The 25,089-nt window shown below is 36.4% G+C and overlaps 1 protein-coding gene and 1 long non-coding RNA gene across 2 annotated transcripts in view; one reads left to right on the forward strand and one right to left on the reverse strand.

Moving 5' to 3' along the window:
• Nucleotides 1-25,089, reverse strand: part of LOC138180715 (UPF0489 protein C5orf22 homolog) — a 509,128-nt gene that overhangs the window by 430,175 nt on the left and 53,864 nt on the right. The gene's annotated exons all lie outside the window — the stretch shown is intronic.
• Nucleotides 21,927-22,830, forward strand: LOC138183288 (uncharacterized). Its single transcript, XR_011174025.1, has 3 exons — nucleotides 21,927-22,331; nucleotides 22,404-22,532; nucleotides 22,625-22,830. It is a non-coding gene; the product is annotated as an uncharacterized LOC138183288 (long non-coding RNA).

Consider the following 25,089-nt stretch of genomic DNA (forward strand, 5'->3'; position numbering starts at 1 on the left):
TACAGATCGTCTCCATGAGTCAACACTACGAACGTCAACCCGTCTACCGACAGTGAGATAAAGTGCGATGGTTTTACCAACATAATTACTCGAAGTCAAAATTTGGAAGTTGTTCTATATTCATAGGATGTGGGCGTTCGACAAGTAACAGATCGAAGTATCTTCGTTATTTAATTAGAAATGGTATGAAATAGAGAAGATGATATCACATAAAGAAATGTAAAGAGTCTTGTCCATTTATGGTTATCTCTTCTTTTCGAGAAGTGCTTCAGAGTACCAGGAATATATCATTAAATCATACATAATAGAAGAAAAATAGAAATAAATTTCTTTATAATGCAATTAATTGAATTTACAAGTATTTTATTAATTATATTATATCTGTATATCAAAGCATTTTTTAATAAAATTTCTCACAACTGAAAAATAGACAGACAAAGAAATATACAGAGCTCACATTTCCCCTTAGTTAGAGATAATTCGAAATCGATTTCATTTCACGAAACCAGATTCGCTTTAAAAAATTTAATTCAGGTTTTAGTTCTCGAGCTTCGAAGCATATCTCGTACGCAAAAATTCTAATCGATCCTAACGGCGCGCACGATGATTTGCAATAAATTTCACGCGTGAAGCAGTGAAACTGATTCGCACGCACGATCACCCACACGAAATCGCAGAAAAGCATGTGGGCGCCTCTATCAGCCACGCATGTAAGTACGAACGAACTGGTTTCTCTGGCGACACAACGTAGAATTTCGTTAGTCTTGTGAATGACGGCCTATTTATCCGGCATCCTTTCCAGGTCTTCCTCGAAAAATATATTTTTCAGCCATCTCGTCTGTCGTTCGCCAAGAGATTGTATGAATTTCATGGCAACAGGGTCATCGACTCTAATGCAGTTTCGAATTTACGATAAGGAATCTGAGACGTTGAAGAGAATAAACATAGTGTTTAATCCTGCAATTTGCAATATATAGATATAATTGCGTAACAGCCACGAAGACCCGTTTTTTAAACAGCCCGAAATATATATACCAAATGTCATTTTAAATTCCACATTAACGACATTTAACGACAGGACACACCAATCGCTGTTCTACGCGAAATAATCACGTTACACCGTGTAAACGTGAGGTACAAGTATTTCAAATAATATGTAATATTTTAAAATAATTTTAAATAATATAGAAATGGTGATCGAATCATTTTCAGGTATCCTTCAGATCGAATCATTTTCAGGTATCCTTAAATTTCTGCATCAATGTGTAGGTTAATTTAAGAGATACAGTTTTAACAAAACGACTGTATAACTGTATCCTGTCGGGGAAAAAGTATTAAGGAAATATAGAATTTTAGATGAAAACCTCGGTAATCGTAAATTAGTATTAAGAATATTTTTCTGCTGCGAAAGATTCAATGGCTTGTAAGAAAATCTAATTTTCTACAGTACATGTCATATCGTCGATTACGATCAAATTTGTATGGTTAATTGTTTATTATATAATTAATTACAAAATTAAGAAAGAAAATGTCTTATTACGAAAGTATCGTTGGTGGAAAGAGACATACAATGTTGTTCATTGTTTGAATATAATATTTAAATATTGTTCAGATATAATAATATTTCAGATAGTTGGTATAATTACGTATATGGATTTTAAAACATTCTGATTTAATATTAGGCGAGGAACGCTTATTCAGAGAATTAGAAAGTTCAGATTATTCAAATTGGGTCTAAATCTAGTAAAGGACGATTAACATAATAATTTGTTTCGAAGAACGCTAACATTTGGGGAAAGTGTACAGTTCGTTTCGGAAATAATATGTATGTCGCTAATTTGAAAATAAATGGGATTGCGTGGTGAGTTAATGTAGGATCAGTGCCGTAAATCTTTTTGATGTTGGTGCTTCATCATTTTAATCACTGCTATCTTTCAAATTACTTGCATACCGACCAACTTAGTCTAACTTTTTCAATCTTATACAAATTTTCATAAATGTCCAAAGATCGGGCCAGATTCTTTGAATTCTCTACAGAGCTCAAAACAACTTCTACATTTAAGGAAATCTAAGAAATCTTAACAATTTTCTAAACATTGCAATGCGTTATCTCTTCCACAATAATTTAAAATTAATCTGAAAACTGTGAGCTAAAAGAACTGAAACAAGCAAATAAACATTAGCAACATTCATTGAGAGACTTTTTATAAAAATAGGGATCTGCAGTAGATATACAAATGTCGAGTGTATTTTTTAATCAAACAGTTGAATAATTCTAAAATTTGTTTCTTTTTTAAATCTAAAATGATCAAAGTTCTTTAATAATCACTATGATTAGCAATTCAAACATGATTGGCTCTTTTCCAGATAGCTTTTCAATTCCAGCGAATTATTCCCATTAAAAAAAAAAAAAAAGAGAGAGAGAGAATAAAAAATGCCATCGCTTAATTTGGATGAAATTAAATCTAAAAATCATAGTGCAGTCCAGGGAATCATAGAACGCTAAAACGTACACCAAAACGCTGAATAAAAAATAAATAAAAATGCTTCACCTTTAAAAGTAACAAGTAAACATCACGCCCATATTACATCGTCGATCGATTTTTATGATCCTGACGCAAACACCAGATATTCTTTTTAATCTCACATCCAGGATCGTTACCAAACACAGATATTAAATCGATACCGCACGTGATTCAACGAGGCGCAGTTCGTCGTGGGTTTCGTGCTCGCGCGTACAACTTTGTACGCACCGTGTCTGCACGTTTCGAACTAAACGAACATTTACTCACTGCGTACACGTTACCATTAATCTTCGGGCTCTGCCACGAAAGAACGGGGCCTGCTTCCCGATAATTCGTTAATCGTCGCTTAATTACGCCATCGATCGACTTAACGATTCACGCGTGCGCCGGGAAACGCGGTGAGGCTGGGCCCTTTCGAACGAAATCACCATGGCCCGTCGCTTCGGCTAATTACGAAATCGCTTCGCGTTCATCTCTTTATCAATCTTTGCTTTTCTCCTTCGACTCACGCGACACGTCTCTCTTATTCACTGATTTTCACATCATTTTTCCATTCGCGCGGAATATTCCTGTCGCAGGATTAAAAAGGTTTAGAAGTAAAGCGCGGAATTTTTTGCGTTTATGAGAAATCTGAAAGTGCAGAAAGTGCACAAAAGTACACTAATTTATATAAAATAAATTTCTGCTTAAGTCGCATTCTCTTCTTCATAGAAATATGAATTTGCATAAATATACGTAGTCTATCGATAACTGGTGGTGCCTAGAAAGTAGAACATTTGAACGTGGATATTTTGGAATTCTTATTGGAACTTTCCTAACCATTTTTTGAACGAAAACTATTCGTGGAAATTTTTTTGGAAGAATTGCTTACTGTGTGCATGTCCAATTCTCCAATGATATGCAATGTATTTTATTTATTGGTCAATCTTCAAGTGGTACTGTTGGGTTCCAAATTACTGAATTCTAAGGTATTTAATTTTAATTTCGCAGTATTCATTTCATACGATAAAAATAAGTAACTGCTGTTTATTATGTAAACTATAGAGTAAAAAATAAAATTAAATTAACCGTGTTACAATTTTAACTTATGTTTTATTCATTATTAATTGAATTAATTAGATATCATATTTCCTATCACTTTTGAATAGTTTACCATTTATGTTCCTTTTATCCAATATCAGTACATTCCAGATATATTTCATAATTTCGATATAATTATCCATTAACTAATTTTTCTTCGATATAAAAATACTGTAACTCACTTCATAAATCAAACTACTTCAGCTTCGTGTTTTTCGAAATTTCGTATCCTGTTTTACCAGTTTCACATTGCAACCTAATATGCTTCTTCCGCGAAAGGATTATATCAGGACTCTATCGTGATCGATATTAAATAAAATACTGAAACGTTGATAAGAATCTTCCAATCATGTTTCTCCAGTTTTACATTGCAACCTAATCCGTTTTTTCCCTCAAAATGATTATATCAGAATTCTGTTGTGATCGATATTAAATAAAATATTGAAACGTTGATAAAAATCTGCCAATCATGTTTGCCAAGCTGTCAACAGGGAAACACGCGTTTAGATACTTGTTACTTGGATTGTCAATATTTTTTACGTAATAATTTATTTACTCAGGGATTTGTCACTTCAAATCTATCTTTCCAGAATTTACTAAATGACGCAACTATCATAAATCCAATTCCCAATAATTAATTTTTAATTCTTCGATTAAAGAAATTCTGACCAAAAGTAACGTGATATATTAACATTAATAATTAATATTTCCTATATAGATAGAATATATATTTCGAGAATTAAAACGTGTTACTTATCTTGTCATTAAATATAAAGATTAAACAATTAATCATCCATTAAACAAGTGCATATGTTTATAATTATAGTTCATACAGCAATAAGAATTCACTTACTTCCAAGTTTTAATTCATAGGACGAATATATTGCGACTTTACGTTTAGATAAGTAGACAGAAGTTCATTTAATAATAATTTACTACTAACGCACGTGTTGCGTCGACACGACTATTCAATTAATACTGCCAATGCAATCGTTGTCTTTTAGATTTTGTATTCTTCTACAAGTTAGTAATTAGACAGAAAGAAGAGAAACAAATTAGAGGATAATGTATAGAAACAAACTATTTGAGATATATTATTTTAAAATAAAGAAATTTTTTACAGAGGAAAAATACGTCTCTAAGAATGAGTATAATAATAATGCAACAAATGCAGTTCTACTGTAATTAATATACTGTAGATTTTTATAGAAATTTGTATTTTTAAACAATCAAATGGAATCTAAGTAGATGTTTATTTCACCCATTGAATATCATAAGTACTATAGTTTCAATATTTTGTATATCTTTGTATATTATGTTAGTGCATTACGTGCATATTTGCAATTTCAAATTTCCTATAAATCTATAAAAAAAATCGCAGTAATAATTAATAATAAATAATATCTCAAAACCAAACTATTTCAAACTGATAAAAAGAAATTTAAAAAATAAAAAAAGCCAGCATCTATCTATCCGTCTTATCAAAATCGCTATAAAAAAATTTCTTTGACTCATTCCTGACGATATTCCCCTTTTATCGCAGACTACGTGAAATTTATTTGATGCTCATCGTGTAACACGCGTGTGCCGGTAACACAGCATTTAAAGCATCACGTTAGCCAGAAGCCGCGATGCGGGTAGTATTATGGAATCAATTTGCTAAATGGACAGACTAGAGGGTGAGGATAGACGATGAGGGCGGCAGAAACCGGCAGAAAAACGACAGAAGACCGATGACGAGCAGTAGGCCGAGGGAAAGACGCGAAGAAACGCAAAATAGGCAGAACACACAGGGGCAGAGAGTCAACACGTGGCCGCACCCTGATTTCACGCATGCGACGACTCGTGCAGAGGAGGAAACCGAACGTGGAGTCGCTCTGCCTCCTCTGACCACGCGCGCACGTGAAACGCTGCGGCTATGCGGTCAGGACTGATTCATAGGTTCTCCCGCGTCACCCTAAGCTGCTCGAACTGCGTTTTATTAACGCGACGATGAACCTTCAAATTGCATTACACTGGCTCAACGAAAGTATTTGTACGATTATCGTAGAATATTTCTGTATATGTATGGCGTATGTTATATAAAACATATTGAAATTTCATTTAAACTGTAATGAGACACGATCGTTACGAGTTACGATTATATTGGTAAAATTAAAAACCAATCTGAAAATGTACGTAGAAATTACAAGATATTTACAAGCCCAAATATATGTTTGGCAAAGATTGCAAAAGTAATTAAAAAGTTAATAACTCGTTTGGTTAATAAGTCACGATATTTAATGGGACCATTTTTAACGCTTAATGTACGTTTGAGATTACTATTCACGTTGTATACTAATTTTATATTAAAAATACGTCTAATTATTATTTGGTATATAAAGAATTTTTAAGTTTGAATAGTTTGCACAAAATGTTTCGATTCAATGATTCGTCTATACTTAATTGTCAGTAGGCCCTGACATACGAGAATGTCTAAACATTTAACGTATGTATTTTCTACAAAACATTAATTAAGATAATTGAATTTAGATAGAAGAAAGAGGATACATGTGATTAAATTCTCCAATTGATTCTTAATTCTTGATTCTCGATTCCAAATTCTTAATTGATTAGCTTATCGACGTAATACATTACGTTTGAATACTATTCGTTGCTATACATAGTTCCACAAATCACAAACCTGATTTATACTATCCTAGCAAAACAAGCAATCGTACAAATTTCTAATTCCGGATATTATCTGATATTTCATTTGCGAGATTCTCTTCTGCAACTGTGTCGTACTTCTTACACAATCGAGAATAATTATTATGCTATAACATCGGTTAATGGAACGATCGATTACTAGAACATCGATCAATGGAAAATTTGCGGATGATCCTTTGTAAGAAAGATTGAAAAACAAGTGAAAACATCGAACGAAACTATCACATTTTTATTCCAGATTTTATGTTTCTACTTAATGTCGATATTTATAAAATAGTTAAAATAAATTTGTTTAATACGAAAGAAATATTATATTCGATCATGCGAATAATACCAAAGATCCAAACATATGTAACGATTAATTTACATTTATTAGTTGGTATAATCGAGATATGTACTTCAAAACTTCCTCCACCAGCAATTTATCTTCAATTCACATTTCAATCCTATCATTCGACCAGAAACTTTTCTCTATCATTTAATTACACACTATATTAATTTCAATATTAAGGCCAGCGAAGAAGACGAGTCAAAGTAACCCAATTAGTTATCTCGATCGTCTACCAAGCAAAGCTTAAGACTCCATTATTCCCACCCAGACAACCGTATAACCAATTCGTTTTCTCCCGGCGTGGCTCTCTTCGTGTTCGTACGCCCGCTAATTGTCCACATATATTGTTCTACGCGTAAAATCAACCACGCACACGCGTGTATACCGCTATACCTCTCGGTCAACAAGCCGGCATCTTAGGTGCAAACGCCTCGAGTGTCTACCGGGTGGTCCATGAGACGGATCTTGTAAAGCAAAATGTCAAGTCCTCGATCTTCCTGAACAATCGATCATTTTAGGTTGCATCACGAACGCCGCGATAGAGTGTGATGCAATCCATCGCATCGTCTGCAGGACGACAATCACGTGTAACCAACACGGGCAATTTCTTTCGCTGAAATTGATTCCTTTCTTGCGACCGATCAATTTAATTGATATTAATTCGATTGTTTTAATCGTTGATTAAAAGATATCCGCGAATCGTATGTGTCTATAGAAAGAAAAATGTATTGGGTATGATGGATATAGGTAATTTATTCGTTCATAGCGATTCTTTGGAAATTTCTGATTTTCTTGGCGTTTTAATTTATTGAAAGATTATTTCTTCGCAATAAAACTTTCCGTGAGAAATGATATTTTAAATATGAGGTAAGTCCATAGTCTATTTCAGATGAAAATTAAGATAAGAATTTTGTAAACCGTAATGTTGCTCTCCAAGTATTGTTTAGAAACACTATATCAACAAATTGTTATATATCTTTGTTTCGTCCTTAAAAACAGAAATAAAGCAATTTCTGTTGATAAAGGTAGAAACACTTTTAAAGAGAGAATTATTATTTTTGTATCAATTGTCTAATTAGCGAATAGATTTTGTGTTACGAAGTTTGGTAAAATTAAATTTTTTCATTCATCTTATTTTCTTAATGAATTGTTTTAATGAATAATTTAATTATCACTTTAATAAATTGGAAGCATTAAAATTTCTTGTCTTTTCCCTTTTGTATTACATTTTACTTTACAAAAATTCCCATGTTAAGATATAATTCTCCCAATTTCTTTCTATCAGATCTATCAATTTTACCGAACCACTTATAAAAATAATATGTCAACAGAAAAACACGAATATTCCTTCCAGTTAACACAAATATACACAAATTAGTCTACAAATTGTTCAATGGTTTCAATGTATCTATATCCATGACACACTATAGAAGGTAGTATGCGTATCACGAGTTCATACAACTCACGGCAATACAAATCGCTTGATTAGACGGGCATACCGTTCTTGATTGCACATCAGCTCCGATGTTAATCGATCGACAAAAATATTCGTCTGTGGCGCCGCTCCAATTTCTACCATCGTTTCTCTGACACATTTTCTCAACCATTTTGATCGTTGCCGCAACCTGGCCGATTTGCCGGCCGCGAAACTTTCAGCGTTCTCGTTAAACAAACATGACGCGCGTTAAGCTGTGAATTAGCATTTTTATTATGCCTCGCGGCCTCTCATTGGCCTTTATTGCTCCTCCGTCAAGTACATCCTGTTATCCTTGAGTAAAGTTTAGTTTTCGAGTAAAGTAGAAGAAGCATACGACGCAAAAGTGTGCGATAACACGGGGTAGAATCGTTGAATGTGTATACGAGCGGAATCGATGTGTTCATTTATGATTAAACGTTAAAAAAGCAGTTGAAATAATGATTGTTTCGCAGGAGTATATGACAATTTAAAATACTCGTTTAATATTATCGTACTATTAATTCAATGTTATTAATTGGAAGTATTCAATCGCGAATAAATTTCAAGGAAGCAAGAATAGGAATGAAAATTAATTTGTAGGAATTTATGCCGCTTTCTTATATTTTGGTTGAGTAAGAATTTAATTTAGTTGGAAGTAATGAAATTTTAAGGAAATGTTATATTGACTTACACGGCTATGATATAATTTCATTTAATGTTTTTTAATATTGATAAAATTATTTCTTCTGATCGTATCACTTTAGAATTGACATCGAATTAAGAGTGAAATACAATTTTCACATTATTGGAAATATTCAACTGAATAAATTTTAAGGAAACAGTTGAAATGAAAAATAATTCGCGAAAGCATACGTCGATATTATTGATTGAACAAATTTTTTGAAACTCAAATGGAAATTACTTTTCTATAAGTAGGATATACCTACTGTATATAAATAAAATTATATTTTATCTTTCATCCTTGTAAGCAAGAAACAAAAATACGTTGGACATAGTCATCCTTATTTATTTCATCTTTTCATTCGAAGATTTCATTTGAAAGATACACTTTTGTAAATTTAAAGAGACAGAAAATATGTTGTTTAAAACTTCGAGTTATGGGAACCTACGTCGTACAAGGAGCAGGGAAATTATACATTGTAATAATCTTATGATCTGAATAACAAGAAATCATTTAGTTTCATTAATCAGTCATACAACCCGAAAAATGATAATTTCGAAGAATCCTACAATCATTGTGTTTATCATCTCCGGTACAAGATTTGAAAAGCGATAAGACAATACAAACAAGAAGATAGGACCAGGAATAAAAGAGTAAAGAAAGAAAACTGAGAATACGAGTAAGAAGGGAAACCTATGAAAAGCGCCTACGGGAATAATAAAATCGATGCAAAGTTATCGTGAAAGAATCGTTTAATTGCATTATTAAACTTTATCGCGTCCCTGTATCATAATTATAATGTTATTTCAAACAGGCCTACTACTTAATTAAGATCCTTTATCGATCATCTTTAACAAGACCCTTTGTCGATCGTCAGTTCCAGCATATTAAAGTATATTTGTTACATATGATAAATCTAATCCTAACCAGATATTCAAGAAAACCTGACCTATTTATAAACAAACAGACCGATGCTTTCATTAACGAAATAAAAATATAGTTAATTTTTAAAAAATAGATCTAAACTTTTCTACTCGCAATCTTAAAACTTCAGTTTCTAATAATATTATATTCTTAATAATCTCAAACTTCAATTGTTCAAATATCCACTATTATCAAGACTTTAGTCTTTGAATTCGCAGTATAATTCCTTAGCAATCATAGAATCTTAGTAATTTTGAATTCCTAAGATAAAATTAGATCGAAAGTCGTTGTAATTTCGAAACTTTAACGTTTTCAAATTCAAGCTCCTAATCGTCTTCGAAGTTTTAACATTTCCTCGCTAAAATATATTTTCTAAATCTCGCTATTTTCGATTCCCTTTAATCAAACTTCCAAGAGTATTTCAGTTCAACGATATTTCAATGATCTAAAATATAAAAATCAGTATTTTCGTAGAAAAATGTCACTGGCTCCGACGCAACCGCACCGTGAACGTTTACAAATTAACTTGCAAATGGTTGGTCGCTCGATCAAGTGGAATGGGAAAGCTCGGTCGTAAGTTTCGCCAGTGGTGGCGGCGACTTGGCAGATAATTGCGTTCTGGTCGGTAGAAAACTTGTTATTCAAAGGAAAAACAAACCTGCTATCCCTGGCCGCTGGATGGCTCGCAATTAACACAAAAGCGAGCAGCCAGGAAATTACGTTCCTTCACAGCGTCTTTATCGTCGGACAGCATGCGTTGCAACGAATTGTCAAGCGATTAACCGTCGTATGGAACAGGCCATGATGTTTTCGACTGACAAGTCCTGTGGTTAATTCAATTAACGGCCCCTAATCATCGACGCGGCTCGTACACGCTTGAAATTTTGTGGAATTCCATCGACTTGAATGGCTTACGAAAGTGTATGTATTCGAACTCTTCTCCTAAAAAACTTTTATGTGTGTATCGCGCGTGTGTTATATAAAATATTTTAAAATTTTGTTAGTAATTGTAATACGACACGACTGTGGTGATTACACCGGCGAAATTTGAAACCAATAAGAAAATGAATACAAAGGTTACAACCTTTATATTCATAAAAAGATTCTGCAAGTATTTGAAGGCTTATCGTAGAAAATTTATATGTAAATATATCGTAGATATGTGTTAATGAAATTTCATTAGCATCATAGTAATAAGATACATCCGTCATGATTACATTCGCAAACTTTGAAACCAATCTGCAAATGCATGTAGATATTACAATAGAATAAATAACCATTCAGAACATGGTAAAAAATGTCTAACACACAAACTACTAAGAGACTCGCGTATACAAGTATTAATTTCGAACTTTCAGAATAATCAACACTCGCTTGATGAATAGAGTTCGTTGTGAAGACTTGGAGTATCTCAGATTCCTTTTTACAGACGTTGTTATAATCTTCGATATGGTTAATCTACAATATGGACATGAAGGTTCTTTATAGTAAGCGTTGAAATATTTTCGTGAACCAGTGTATGTACACGTTACTTTACTCGAATAACTTTCCTAGCAAGAAAAAAAAAAAAACAGACTAATAAAATTATATTTGTATTTTATTTATTCTATTAAGCTTATTACGCTTATTATTATATTATTATATTATACTTCTTATATTTACCAATGGAAATTTATTTTGACATTCTTGTTGCCAAAGATTTTGGTACTGAATATTCTTCATTATTGTACTTATTGTTATTATTAAAGTTGTTATTATATAGTTTTATGATCTCAGAACATGGAGTTCCTTTTGTAAGATAATAATAGATCAATAAATATAAAAATATCCTACTATTAGGTATTTTTTAAAGACCTGTCATTTCGACTGACTTTGGTAGAGATAGCTACGTCTCAAATGCCGGGTAGTTCTGGTGTTAAGGATCCTTTATAATACAAGAATCTAAAGAAGCCAAGAATTAAGTACCATAAAATAATGAAAATTACAACTTTTTCACGATCTGATATCCTTTTCAGAATACTGTGCGATGCCGCTAATGTAAAATGCATCGTCTTCGTCGGCAGCTTGTACGTCGTATTACACGTGAGATCGCGATTGCGTTGGTGCTTTCTTGCGATCCGGCCATCGGTAATGTAACGAGTGTCATTAAGCGACGTTCACTTAATTCAATTATTATCATACCGCGCTCTATCTTCGCGTTCCTACCTCCCCTACTTGGCCCTTTTTTCTCGTCCGGTTCACCCGTAGCCACCGCGCGCGTTCCGCAATCGTGATTAGAGTCGCGGACTGACTAATGCGGCAGGAGAATTATTCTATTAGAGCGAAGGCGCATTAGAGGGCCGCCAGAGGATTTTTCTAGGTTCAGCAGCGACTAATAGGATGCCCATTAGCCACGCGGTACGGTCAGCCATAAACAAGTCTACGAGGCAAGGAGACGATAATGTTCGCGAGGGTGTTACGCGGTACAACGGTAATTCGCGTTTCGTCCGACTTGCACGTGTGACCATCACGCCGTGCCAAACCTTATTAGCCCTTTCGTTGAGTCGCAGTTTCGTACACGAGCTGCAGGGTGTGTCTGTTATGGCTTTGTATCTAGGGTGGGTTAGGATTAGAGTTTCTAGTATGCGAGCTAGATGCATTCTCTGATAAATATGACAAACGTTTAAACAGTTTCTTCATGTGTTTGTGCCGTGTTATTATTTAGCATTCTCGTGGTTGTAGATTATTGTATGATGTTTTGAGATTCTGTAATTTTGTTGCTTATATGCTTATTTTTTTGCTTCGTCTAGGGACAAGAATTGTTTCGTTGGAATATTTTCGTTGTTGAAAGAAAAGATAAGTTGATACTTGTATTATACCGTATGTCATATTTCTCGAAGTTATTGCTGCGTACGTTCATGTAACTGTTTATAAATAATCCATTTGTATTTAATATATAATAACACACTAACAGTAAAGTAGTATAAAACAAACGATACTGAATAGCTTTTATCAATAAAATCGAGACACTGTAACAAGAACACATGCTACCGCGATCACAGCCTATCCTTCTCACGAATGTAGATTGATTATGATTTCTATCAAAGAAAATTTGTCTATAGTTAAACATATATCGCGTACAAAAGCGAAATAGATTAATTATCTATACGGAATGGTAATTTTGCTTCAGACTATGTGCATGAAACGGATTTCACAATAATACAAACAGATATTGCAACGAACGAGAAACGACAAACAATTACGTTCAGTCTAATACATTTTGCTCCATTAAATACACTGATAATTAATACAATATCATTTCCACAAAAGCTACGAGTTCGTGATAAACACATCCAGCAGTATGAACGAAAAACAGCAACGTGTAATAATATTCCACAATATCGCGTCCCCTTTTAAAACGTTCTTTACTTCATCAACGAAACCCTATTATCCCCGAAGAAACAGGAATTCGCATACAGGATGATTTACGCGTTCACGCAACCGACACGGCCTGTTATCTGAAAATCGTAAGCGGCCATGGTTTCGTTATGTATTCAAAGCCAACGAAAAGAATCCTTATTGGCGTGCGCTGACTCGGCGCAATTAAAGTTGGCGCTCACTCGGGTTTGACCCCGGAATCCGGCACGAGCACAATGCGAACCGTCAATTATTGAATAACTATAATGAACGGCCGTATAAATTGTGCTCGTTAAGAGGCAACGAGTGAGCAAGCGGAAAAGTATAGCGCGTGCACTAACAATTCGCTCTGGCTAACGCCTCGATCGACTTTGACATTAGCGCGGTATAACCGACGCCAACAGGCTAACCGTAACCTTTGCGCCAGCCTGTTGCCGTGTTTTTCAGGAAATGTTACCCCACTGACACCGATAATTCGATATTTTCGCAGAAAACCTGTGTCATTTTCTTGCAAGGAAAATTCACCTTGTGATTCACTTTGAATGATGTTAGCGCCAAGAACAATGTTCAGAAGACACGGATTATGACAATCTACTGATCAGTAACACAAAAGAGTAGTAGCCAAATTAAGTCGTATTTTTCTAAAAAATTTAATTAAAAAATCCAATGCAAAACAGAAATATGTCACAACGGAGTAATATTGGGTTGGCAACTAACCACCTAATGAAAAAATCCACAATCACTTAGTTGTCAACCCAATATTATCGGAAGAGAAATATTACAATTTTGTTGAAAATTTGTTAGGTAGTAAATTGTAATTATTTTACATGATAATGCAATTGATAAATAATAGCTACTATGCAATTTTAACTGTGAAATTCAGTTGTACGACTTGCTTGCTTCATCATGGAATATTGTTAAATACGCTTCTAACAAATAACAAGGAAATAACATTAATAATTAACAAAAGTTTGAAAAACTCCATCTCAGTCCACATCATACAAGCCTAGACATAGATCTAACACGAAGCACGTCGATTACTACACATTCCTCTTCTTTCAAATAGGATAATCAGAACCGCAATTAACTCTTGTCAAATCAACTCCTCGTAAGAACACTATAACCAACTATCATAAATTAGAACGCCATCCAAAGCACATGACGTCCAGTCTGAGAAGTCGTCAGGAGGATTAATCCTGCCCATAATAACCGTTAAACGGTTTCAACGTTGGATAAAAAGCGGACGACTTTAATAACTTAATTTACACCTGGCATGATCGTTCTCGCAGCGAGATCTCCTTCGGAAGAAACGTAAGAAATCTGATAGCGAAGTCAACGGTTGCCACTTGCCTAAAAACGCCACGAGCGACTTGGAGCTTCTTCGCGCCATCGAAATAGAGAGAAACTCGCGTCGCGGCGAGTAAATTGCGGTAATCACGCGGCTGGATACCTGGAAGTGCAACAAGGGATCAACAAAAAGAGGAAACTCGCGGCCTAGAACGAGGGAAAGAAAAGTTGGTCCTCGGGGCAAATAGAAAAGCAAAGAGACGAGCCAAATGGTTGGACAAGGCCCACAGGGCGGACAGAAATCATAGAAATTAACGTGTTGCTTGGCCAGAAAATGGGCAATTTTGCGCTAATAGCAAACATTTCCCGCGCCCGTTAAACGATGTCGTGATATCATGAATGTAAACGGAACATCGGCAACCGAGTCGTAATTCTTCCGTTTGCTCGTTAGCCGATAGCGTGCCATGCCTAAACCGTCGCGCGCCTTTAAACGCTGTTAATGATGTTTTCCAAGGTTCCTCCGTCTGATAGCCTTCAGCTACTTACGCGAGGGATCGAACGGAATAGTTCGTTCCTTGCTTTTCTTCATCAAGGTAACAGACCAACGCGCGCGACAAGATGTGTAAGCTTCGAGTTGTTGGATTGAGAAGTGCGTATTATAGAGAAGAGAAGATGGCTAGATAAAGGAATGCGGATCTGGTTGGTTATTTCTGTTAGACTTAATGCCATCATGAAGGTAAGCACATGTATTGGCGGAAAGTACCACGTATAAAAATAATTCGTGAAACATTGCGTGACGTCGGCGTAAACGCAACGCAGAATACGATTGATCCCGAAAAGCGAAAAGCACAGCGCAAATCGATCGATCAACGTGAGAACTTAAAATCTAAAAAGACCATACAGTATCGTAGGCGATAGTGAACAGTACTTTCCTTGCTCTTGCGCGTTTCGTTAGTATCTTCTCATTTTGACGATGTTCTTGATCTTGACAAGTTTATCTTGATTCGATATATAAGATTCGAGTTATTAAAATGAAAAATATGTACACACGTGGTTTAATTTTCGTTTGGTTCTTTTTCGACCTATCGATAAACCCGTAACTTTTTATATTGTGATAAGATGAAGACACGATAAGATATGATAAGAGTATGTGTTTGAACGAGCTCAACATTCGTAAACTACACTAACAAATGCATTAAACATTAGGAATAAAATTCCTGAATGTGAAAATTATTTCAGCCATCGAACAGACCAAAACGACGCGACGCGACGGATATTATTTCTCCATACGAGTATAGCAGATACTCGTGCATCTAAATCTCCCAAAAAGTCCATCCATCAACCATTTTTTGCGCTCCATCCATTACCACGAAAATTATACAGGATTTTTACATTCCACAAATAATCAATGCCACGATAACCAGATGAATTACTCGCATAAATCGCGCGACTCTTCATGTTCGTTGTTCAATTAATCCGCATTAGACGATGGCGGAGGGAGTTTTCAGCGGAATAAATTGAGACGTTAAATGTATAAATTAGAAAGTAACGATACACGATGCCACCGGCGTGATGTCCCGATAAATTGCATCCGTTTATCGGTCGCGACTAATAAATCCGTAGAACCACCTGTCCAATCTCAAGCTGATCTTATCGTTTCAGTTTAATAATATATTTTAATAATACATTAAAATTTTCTATCGATCTTCCCCTCTGCGTTATCGATAAAGCTGCATTTTGTTGCAGGCTGTAATTTTATCCCTTTTTTCGTTTTTGTGCAATTAACTACGGTTCGATCAATTTAAAAACGATCGTTTCATTCGGTGAAGTTGCTTGTTTAACCGGTGGATAAACGTCCGAGGGGAAAGGGCGTGGATTTCCTCGTGTTTGCGACGGAAACCATGCGTGGAATCTCAGATACGAGGTTGGCACGTTGTTTGTCCCGCAGTGACTGATTTGCGGTATTCGCGAACACGTTTCTCGCAGGTTTGCGAGAGATTACGGATAAATGCAAGTTCCCTTGCCAAAAATACGGAATCAGCTACACGATAAACTGTGTAGCCCAGACGCGAACACGTCCCGTGATGAATCGTGCTTCTGGATGCTTCGGTATTTTCTTTTTTCGAAATATTCGTGAAACTGCTCGTGGGAGGAAATTTGCATAGGATCGATAGACAAAAGCGATAAATAAGCTTGTAACGGTTATTTGTCTCTTGAGAATCGAATACTAATCGTGTACTTATGTAATGAAATTAAGAAATTAATAAAAACTGGAACTGATTAGTGCGACTTCCAGGAGCCTCATATGTTGGTAATAGAAAAACGATTTGAAAATTAAACAAATCTTCTTTTTCTTTTAAAATTGAGGCTTGCCAAAAATAATTCGAGAAATAAATAACGTCACGAAACGAGCATTATCGTCTAAGAACAAATTAAGTGGAATAGCAAATTACTTAATTAGCGGTCTCATTACCTCTGCTTAATTTTCATTCTTCGACTCCTATTCACGTTAGACATCTTAAACCAGCGAACGAAGAAGCTCGCCATCATCAAGACGAATTATGCTTGAAAACCAGCATTTACCACTGTGAGTCAATAAATACACAGTCTCTTTCAGCGACGACAACGAGAAGCAAAGTCCTTTAATTAGTAGCGTCTCGTCCTGGATTTTCTTTAAAAACAACAAAAATAAGAATAATCGAAAAAGGAAGAAACTAAAAAGGAAAACGCTGCAGTCGAAGAAGATATATTATAGAAGAAAAGAGAAAGCATTCTTTGAAGCGTCGTTTCCGGGGATGCAGGCGTCTGACAGACAGAAAAGGCAGCCTCGGGATTCAGTTTAATATCACGAGTTTCCTTTCACACTCGTCCAGTGGGACGTTCTCATGCGGAGAGTGAAAAACGAGTAATTCTTTTATCGCAATATCCTGGCGGAGCTGAGCGAGAAACGCGACGAAACGAGGGTTGCGGTGGCTAGAGGGTGGAAGCATAGAAAGATACGGGAAAAGGCCGGCTAAAAGGTAGATACGGTGGCTGGCAAGTTCGCCAACTTTAATACCTCAAGTTTTCTCGCACGTATCTGCTCCTCCTTCGCTTCCTTCTCTACGTTTGCCTCGTTTTTATACTGCGTAGACAGCCACGTTGAATTGGAAATGTGTATATTACCGCGATATGCAGATTGCTGGATGTTTGTGAACGTCTTCGATGCTGTTTAGTGCGTGGATGAAGTTTTATAAGACGAAATATCGATAGAGTTGTAAGTGTAGGTATAAAGGATAAGAATATCGTCCAAATTTGTATAGTTTCTCAGTTAATAGTTCGATAGTAATATTATTATGGGAAGAACGTTTCTTTCGTGCCATAATATTTATAAAAATTTATAAAAGTTACAAAGACTGATATTAATATTAAAATCACCACAGAATTAAACTAACAGAACATTCCGTCAAAAAATCGTCAAGAACTCTTGAACAAGAAGTTGTACTCACGATCAGAACCTACGCCTCCGTTCGTAGGTGTTAGGACAATCCCTGGTTTCATATTAGATGTGATAATTAATTTAGATTATGAAAGAAATGATCGATCGATTATAGTTTTATAAAAATGCGTTGAAACTCTGTTTATAAAAGTTAGAGAAGGAACTCTTGCAACACGAGCAATTATTAATTATACGTGTTGACTGTCATAATGTACGGATTGCGCGCGACATTCAGAGAAGTTTACCTAATATGAATCGAAACTTAGGAACAAACAGGAACGAATAAAATATAAAAGTTATATATGAATTTTGTATATACGTTAAAAATCTCTATCTGCCTACGTGCAAGTTTCAAAATAAATAATAATTTCTAAAAGTTTTAATAATTCCCTAATAGTTTTTATTATTTATCTCACTTCTTGTAAGCGTCTTAGTATCTACGAACGTGTATATACACGTTATATTCTCATTCAAACTGACATCAAACTCCTGGATCTAAGCCAAAGTCCGAGTTACACATCTTCTGATCGACGTCGATCCATCACAGTCACAGATCCGATAAAAACCCGCATATCCACCCCTCATCGCCCCTTTTACGCCATACGACACGCATCAATAGCAGACGCAAGAACAACGCATTCGCCAGAAAGAAAACGAAAAAGAAACGAACAAACGAAGAAGACTAGACGGTAGGAAGAAAGAGGTTGCTGGCAGGTTCGAAAGAGAGAAGCCGCGTGGAGAGGCAAGAGTTGGAAAGAAGCGAGGGCCCGCCGCTTCAAAGGACTATAAAAGGCTTAATCCTGGCGGCAGGAGTTATGTACGCTTAGAAGGGACGCAGATAGAATTGCGGTGGTTTATAGACGCCGTGCCCTCCGGTATATTGCAATGTGGTTAGCGTCCTCATCCTCCTTGTCCTCCTTCGTCCTCCGTAGCCGTGCCTCCTCCACCTCTTCCACCTCTTCTTCTCGTTCGTGGGGTGCGCCGACAATGTGACATGCAATATGGTAATCACCGTGGAACGCTCCGGGGCCCTATGTGGATGCTGGACGTCGTGGCGCGGCCTCTGAATAGACTTCCCGGGGCTCACGGGAAAGGAAGTACGACAGGCCAACGACATACGTCCCCTTCTTGTCCCCGCCGCCCTCCGTCTACGCTCCGTGGCACACGCGGCGTATGAATCACTGACAATTTTTTCGTACCGGCGAATTGCTTTCCTTCGCTACTCCAAAGATACCAATTTTTGGGTACACGGAAACATTTTGATATTTGGCTTGGTATAGATAAGGCTATGTACGTTGAGTGCGAGTTCTGACGAACCAGAGCAACATTTTTCTTCTTCGTCTCAGGATATACAGTTGGACTAATTACTAAAATTGCGCAGCAAAAGCACTAAAAAATATATTATATTCGGTGCAAGGCAGGTGCAATCTAAGGGAAAGAGCGTCTCTGATTAATTAATTACAAAATCGCGACTTCAGAGGAATCATTATGTAGGTTCTCATGAGTGTACGCATTTCGAGCATCAGATATTTCAGAACACGCATAAACTGTAACCACAGCTTAAGGTTTCTTTTTCCATCCCCAACGCCGAATTATCACGTAGCATATATACACTACCTTTCTTAAATATTTCGACACTTTCAAATTAGTGCAAATACATAAAATATAGGGTAAGCTAAAACTTTCTCGTTTTTGATATTTTCTCTCGTCGGATTTAAAGGACAGGATATTGCCTCATTCTATCATTGTACTAAGGATTAATGATGTATCATAATATACCATCACAAGCTTGATCAAAGTTTGCAAAGCAAAGTTCAAGATTGAATTTTAAGGTGTTGAAGTTCAGGTGACTCGATAACCCTAACCCACTATATATTTTATCTTCGAGGTCAGTGGTTATCAGAAACATAAACTCAAACGCGCACATGCACTAAATCAAGGTAGTACTTGAACATATCCTACAAAACTTTTACGTCTATATTTCAACGAGACACGACTATTATATCGATCAAATTTGAAATTAAACTGAGCATGTATATAGAAGGCACGCGTTAAATATACATTCAGTAAAAAATTAATATACAACACCTAAGCGTATAGTATCAAAATAAGTATTATTTCTATATATACCAGTATTTTCAGACTTGTTTCAAACTTTTCCACTGTACCTAATCGTAACGATCGAGTTCCGTCCGCAGTGACAATGAGATTTCAAAATGTTTCGTATAACACACACAACATATTCGTAAAAGGTGTCTGCAATTGTTCGAAACCAAAAGTTCCTTCAGTCTATATAAATGTCGCAATCGAGCGTAACAGACAAAAGGGATGGTAGCGCGTACGGCCGCGCCCCTTTGCCTAATACGAAATTTCTATTTGCCTCGGAAGTGGAAGCCAGCGAGTGTGGTTAACGATGTATGTTTTCCACATTCCGGCGAGTAAGGCTGCACGCGACGCATTGATCAGCCTCCTTTGTGCGTTTTCGCGAGCAGACCGCAAAGGAAGACCGACGATATCGGTTGGCCGTCATCTATCCTTTTACAGTACAATCGCCGGCGCCGCGCAAAAATTAAAAGGAAGTCTCTTAATTCGTGTACCACAATTTTTCATCGGTGGCGAGGACCGCCAGTAAAACGAACAATCGCATATCCGGGATTCGAGCAACGCCACCGACCACGACAATGAGAAGGCGTTCCCGCAAAGCCCGCGGAAAGCAAGCACGCGACACGGGACTCGAACAGACAACGCGTAAGTACTTACTTATACGCCATCTGCGTATGTACGTTCCTGGGTACACGTGGTGCGTGAATCACGGGACATTTGTAGCCGCCAGTGTGTTACGCTTCTCCGACGGTCGCGACCACGCGAATATCCAAGAATGCGAGTCTCTTGACTAATTTCGCTGGTATACTTAACGATGTATAATATTAGGTTGGCGCGTATGAAATACACTTTCTTTGGAAATTAAATTTAACGGATCAATAGAAACCATTATCACGTTCGTAGGATTGTATTATTTTCAATTAAAATGAACAATGAAATGAAGAAGTAACGTTGTAGTACTACAATTCCACACCATATCTGGTTTATTTCGAGCGTTGTACATATTTTACACACTCGTTATGTGATCTCATCGACGACGGATAACAGCGTCGAATGTATTTAAACGTTGTCCTATCATCGATTATAAATATACCATTTTTATATATATTTACTATAATAAGGTAGGTGCATAAATATTGAATTTTACGAAGATCTGTATTAAAAATATCTCGATAGACGTTAGGAATAATCAGAGAATTCTTGCGATCTTTTTCTCAATTATCGATTACGTTTGTTATATATTCATTATATTAAGATTATGCATAAGCGAAATGATCCTGCGATTTCTTTATATGACTTTAGATTTAGATATGAGTCTAAATTCCACTTGGATAATATTGTATTGCATAATTATTGCACAAGAAACTGTAATGAGTTTAGTCGAAGAATTTTTAAATCCTAGAAATGATAATTCTTACGATTTTGAAATAATGAAACGTATAACTATTGCGACTAGCTGTGAAAGAAGTAGAATAAAGTTAGTCCATGTCAGACAGATCGAAAATATAATAAATTAAATCAGTCTAGTAGATGGTTATAAATCTACAAAACAATTAATCATTGATATATATTTATCTGATAACATTCATCTAATCTATATACGTATGATATATGTATATTCAGAAGTCTTTTTACGGCAGCTGTTTTTTAAAGTTTCCTTTATCCGCCATTAGATGTCCTTCTCAAATTTGAAGGGAACAACCGTACCCTATATAAACAAAACCAAGTATTTATCAAATACAAGCGTACTAAATGCAAGTGTAATCCATCGTTTATAAATTACCAGTTTATAAGGTATTAAAGACTCTTTATACCAGGTAATTGCAAAAATGAAAGAACTCTAGATCTCCGTGACCGACGTGCAATTGTTCGCGTAGTGGAATATCACGCGGCGAATCATTTCTAAGATGTTGCTGGCGATGTCGCAATGGCGGATTTACCTCATCCACCAGCACGACATTTAGATCGAAAGTCCATCGAATGATCTCGTCTCAGGATGATTAATTCGACTCATTACCAGTGAGTAATCACTATTATTATCCACGTGTTCTATGTAGCCCGGTTTTGTTCGCCCACGAACCTAGCTGGACCAGCGCACGCAATAGTACGGAAAACGGTGTTTGCGAAATCGATCAGGAAGAAGTAGCCTTTCACGGGAATCCGTCTGATGGACGAGACCCGATCAAACGCACGCGTGATTCTTAGAAGAAGCATCGTTAACTGAAAAACTATTGACGACTCAAACTAACGATGTTAAGTACAAGAAATTTCGTGTTTTGGCAAAATTTTTGCTCCTCTCGTGAAACACTCGAAGACAGAACAGAAACGATATATGAAGAAGAGACGAGAAAGGAAGATAGGTATAAAACAACTACATCGTCAAATATAAATTCCTAGATTTTTAGAGATTTTTCTACGTGTTTTTCAAAAAGTTCAAGGATAAAGTAAAAATGATGCATAGAATAAAACACGAAGGAGGAGAAGATACCTTAAAAAGATATTCGTCGAGCAACCATCAAACATCGAAGAGAGAAATGATATGAAACAATAGTGAAACGACTGTAAGCAATTTTATTACTATCAAAATATTTTCGTGAATTGGAAACGTAAAAGTTGATTAATCGCAGTATAACAACGTAAACGTTATTTTTAGATTTCCATAATTTGCAATCATAGAACCAAATATACGAACATCCCTTTATCAAAGGAAAGATTAAATTTTGATAATTAGGATGTAAATAAATCAATAAAAAATTATCTTGTGCGCTTGATTACTTAATAGCTTAATTAATATTACGATAAAATTATGGAGCAACATTACCAGATAAGCAATATATAATATGTACATGGAAAAAGAAAAAGCACAAAACAATTTCATGTATGTCTGTATCTATTTGTAGCAACATAATAACAAGATATAACGTTATAATAAAATATTTACGATGAATATAAACATTTCAATTCTTGTAATACGCCTTAATACGTTATAAACTCCTAATGCCCGTCCAGTTTACTGTACACGAGCCGAGCACGATGACGATGGGAGGGTACATACACGCGTTTCTGAAGGATGATTCTGCGTTTCGTAATAGCCTTTCGAGACCTGTCACACTACGCCACGTGTACGGCTAAATTTATTTGCTTCTGTTCGTCGTATATTGTACGGAAACAAATGATTGTCATTATAGGTGTAGAATTGCCTTATTGTCTTTGAGCATGAAAAAAAGATTCGACCGATGGGATTAATGGACTAGGAGTTGATCTCTGATCTTTCGTTTGTCGGATAGTCACTCTATTAGTTAGACTATTCGTTTACGACCTCCATTGTTCGAAATGATAGAAAGATATTCTTATTCGAGTAAGAGAATTTCTTTTCATAATGGGAATTTAAGCTTTCGATGTTCGAATACGTAGGTGTGGTTTCCCAGTATGTGATAAATGGCCTATCTGTACATTTTATAGTTACTTTTGTCAGCAAAATAGCTTGTTTATTGTAAATACACAATTTGATTACATTTACTTTTATGTTAGAGGCAGATGGATCATCGATGTCAATTGTAATATTTCTACAACGGGAATCTGGGCATAGTTCAAACTATGAAAACAAGTTTCACTTCCATGAAATATATGTACAGGTTTTGTACGTAAACTAAGAATATTTTCATAAAAGGATAAAAAAATTCATTATACACGAAAAGACATATCAAATACTGATCGCGCATGTTGTAGAAAGTTCACGAAGCTTATTTTACAAAATTTTCTGTATACCAATAAATAAGAAACTTCTACGTACTAATTATCGTATCTTGCTGCTACTAATCTTTCAATTAATTTGAAAAGAATAGGATTCGATAAAGGATCAACGATTAATTCTTACGAGTGTTTTCGTATTATAAGAATGGACAGTCACTTAATGTATGAATAAAACAGCAACTAAAACCGCAAATTTACATTTATTAATGAACAATCTTCAAACCCTAACTGCTTCGTAAATCATATCACCTTCCTGTACTCTTGTACGAAACAACGATATGGTCTATTAGGCATACAGCGTAAACGAAAAGGCTTCTTGTCACTAGCTGTCACCGATCGACGAAACTCGCCGAGTACCTGTGTCCCGGTAGAACACACGGAGCCAGAACACAAAAGTCCCGTTGCGGCCGCTGAGGAGCGCGTAAGTCCTTTAAGCGTAGTTAGAATAACAGAGCACAGGGGTCAGAAGCACTTAGAGGAGCGTGACTAGAGATGAATTTATAATGACCTTCTGACATGCAACAAGAGGCATCGCTTCCGCAGAAATTCACCAGAGATTATCCAACTCTCCGTTGCTCGAACGCAACAAGATCAAACGGCGGCCGGTTTGAAATCGTTCGTCCGATTCCTCCAGCTCGAACACGCTCGCGGAAGTACGTCTCACTTTCTCTCTCTTTCTCTCTCTCCCTCTCTATCTCCCTCCAACGAAATAAACAAGAGAAAACAAGCAAGACAAAAAGAACATCCGAACGATCGAATCGCGCGAGCCATCCAACCGTTGCATCGTCGTCGACCACCATAACCGTGATCGAAGATGAATTTATAATGACCAACGAACGCGTAGCGGTTGACCACGTGGACCTAGGCGGAGAGGAATAGCTCCCAAGGGAGGATGTATCGCGATGATCCCGAGAGACCGAGATCCTCTTTAGCAGAGAACGACTCTCCGCTAAAGTCAGTCTTTGCTCGCGAAGCTTTGTGGCTCCTATACACAAGATCAGATTCATACAAATGCAATCACGACGTAGAAGTCGCGGCAGATGAGACTTCGATGCAGCGTGGCGTACGCTCGCGAGACGACCGCGCTGACTGATCGTGAGCATTTTTCAGCGGCTCACGCGGTGCGAGATCCAATCGCGTATTAACGTCGACACGACCGGAACACCCGTGGTCCGATTCGCCGACGATGCACCGGCTGCCCGATTTACCCAAGCGCAGTCCCATCGCGGACGTGTATGCATGCGAAAGGTCCCGGTGCACGCGATGAACGCGGATTGCACCGGCTACCGCGACTAGGTTGGGCTTCTAGCTTTCTGGAAATTTCTTGTTTGCGGTGGATTGATAATCTGTTCACGGCAGTCAGGG

Source organism: Bombus flavifrons, chromosome 1, assembly GCF_040668555.2.
Source record: "Bombus flavifrons isolate JBK064 chromosome 1, iyBomFlav1_principal, whole genome shotgun sequence".
Lineage (NCBI taxonomy): Eukaryota > Metazoa > Arthropoda > Insecta > Hymenoptera > Apidae > Bombus > Bombus flavifrons.